Below are 2,754 nucleotides of genomic sequence, written 5' to 3'. Positions count from 1 at the left end.
AAAAAAAAAAAATGAGGCCTCTGTATTGGTATGGCCTTCTCCTGAGAATGCTGGGAAATCTGGTATTTCCTCCTTGGAGGTAGGAGACAACTCTCTCTCTCTGCTCACTCCCTGGGAGACATGGAACTACATTAGTTCCCTGAGCTGGAGAAGCCACATGTACCTACCCTGATGCAACCAGACCTCTGAAGCCGGAGAAGCCAAGTAGAGACCCCTCCCGGTGCTGACATGCTTACAACACCACTGGATCCAAAGACTTTCTACCCACTGGCCTGTGATTGTCCTGCATTCAGAGTCATTGCTTGTGTTTTGTGAGTTTGAAGAGGACTTTAAAGATTGGTATCAGGCATATGGGCTAATATCGAACCTATGGGCTTTGACTGGGACTGGGTTCAGATGTTTTCTCAATATTTAATTGTTCATGTATATAAAGCTCTTGCTTATACACATGAGAATGGCTATGAATTTGTTTCTCTAGTCAACCCAGACTAACACAGATGTCAAAACAGAGTTTGCTACATTTTATAGTGTGTTGGCTATAGAACCTGATTGTTCTTATCTACAGACAACTTCCAGGAACAGCGAATAGCAAGACACCGAAATGGTTCTCTTCTATGGTAGCTCCTTTATGAGAATTCCTTTATGGGAGGTTATTGGAGGGACTGTACTCAATCATGAGAAGTGTATTAAAATTTATTTATATCTCATATCCATGAAGGCCTTCCCCCACCACAGTTGGCTTTCCAGTCCCATGATTATAAGCATAGAAGACTTAGCTGCATTACATTCTCACCCAGTCCCTGAGTTTACCAAAAACAGTGGAAGAAGATAGTTCTAAATACTAGCTACAGCAACATGACTGTATTTAATTGTTATGAGTGCTTCCTATTTGTGTGTATGCACCAAATAATTTTGCTTTGCCCACTTATAAAATATAAGTTGAAAATGGGGTTAGTACTGTTTCAGTTGTATGCATGTAAGTTGTACCATGTTAGGTACAAGTATGATTATAGTATTGTTGTTGGTGATTACGTATGGTTGCAGAGTTATGTACAGGTGTCAAATTGACAAAGGGTGGTCTGTGATGGTTAGGGATAATGTCAACTAGACACTCCTGGGTAAGTGTAGGGATGGAACTCAACCTATCAATTGTGTCACAGCCTGATGACACCTTCTTGGCATCTTAAGCATCTTTGTATAATAAAGACAGACTGAGCAGAGTAGAATCCTCTTTGATCCTTCACCTTCTGCCAGAGCTGTATCTGGGGTCTGGCTCCTCGATCCTCGATCCTCGATCCTGTTGTGTTGCCGGCTGATCCCAGGAGCCATCTGCAGAGTTCTCTGACTGGAACCAAACTAGACTTAGCCCATTTCTCCTCCAACTGTGTATGCAATTCCTTGATATAAATCTCTTCCCATATACAATATTACAAGTATCACTGATTTTGTTTCCCTAGAGAATCCAACGTAACACAATAAATATGTGAAATTTTTAAGAAATTAAGTATGCAATTACAAAGATTCCTCCACACTGCTGTAGAATTGATTCTGACTCATAACAACCCGATGCGGGATTTCCGAGGCTGCAGATCTTTATGAGAGCAGAAAGCCTCAGCTTCCTCTCATGAAGCTGTGGTGGGTTTGAACTGCTGACCCAACATGTTACCCTCAACACCACTAAACCAAACCCAAATCCACCAGCCTTCAGGTTGATTCTGACCCATAGTGACCCTTCAGGACAGGGTAGAACAAGCCCTGTGCATTTCTGATACGGTAACTCTTTATGGGAGAAGAAAGCCTCATCTTTCTCCTGAAATGCAGCTGGTGGTTTCAAATTGCTGGCCTTGTGGTTCACAGTCCAATGTCACTAGGTGTCCTCAATTACAAAGAGAAGTATACAAAAAGAAAGTGCCAGTAATGAACATACAGAAATTAAAACTAAATTGACAAAATAGAGCATTTGATGATTACATGAAATTGCAGAACAGCTGAGGGGTGATTTAGAAGGCTGAAAGCTATTTCTAAGACATTATTCTGGAATGCAGTTGTGATGGCTAAAATTGTGTGTCAGGTTGACTGGGGTATGATTCTCAGTGATTTAATTTGGCAATTAAACAATGATGTAGTCATCCCACATGATGAGATTTTATATAATCTAATCACTTCTCGGGAGTATGAACTGCATCGAATGTAAGATGGGGTTCCCAAAAGTTTGTGAAATTTTTTCATTGTCTTTTCATTATGATCTTCCATGAAATTATTGAGCCTTCTTGTATATGAACATTCTAGCAAAACTCTCTGTACAGCCTACTATCTTTCCCACTGATGATTCATTAGTTCCTGCAGCTATGTGAGTCAGTAAAGCCTCCAGCCTGACACCTGATTCATGCACTTAGGATTTGCCAGCTTTTACTACCGGGCTAGCTATTTCTTTGATGTAGATATATATAGATATACACATATATAGATATGTACACTTCACTGGGAGCCCTAGTGTGGTATAGTGCTTATGAGTTGTCCTGCAATCTGCCAGATCCAGAGTTCAAGACTACCAGCTACTCCAAAGGAAAAGGACAGGGGTTTCCACTGCTTTAAACAGTTACAGTCCTAAAAACTGACAGAGGCAGCTCTACCCTGTCCTCGAGGGTCACTATGAGTTGACGTTGACTGGATGACCAGTGTTTGAGTGTAGGACTTCACTGGTTGTGCTTCTCTAGAGCACCCAGCATCAGACAGCAGCAAAGAGCTAAAAAG

This window comes from Echinops telfairi, unplaced genomic scaffold, assembly GCF_000313985.2.
Source record: "Echinops telfairi isolate 266 unplaced genomic scaffold, ASM31398v2 ScPeMD7_7425;HRSCAF=8463, whole genome shotgun sequence".
Classification (NCBI taxonomy): Eukaryota; Metazoa; Chordata; class Mammalia; order Afrosoricida; family Tenrecidae; genus Echinops; species Echinops telfairi.
This window is presented reverse-complemented; position numbering follows the sequence as displayed.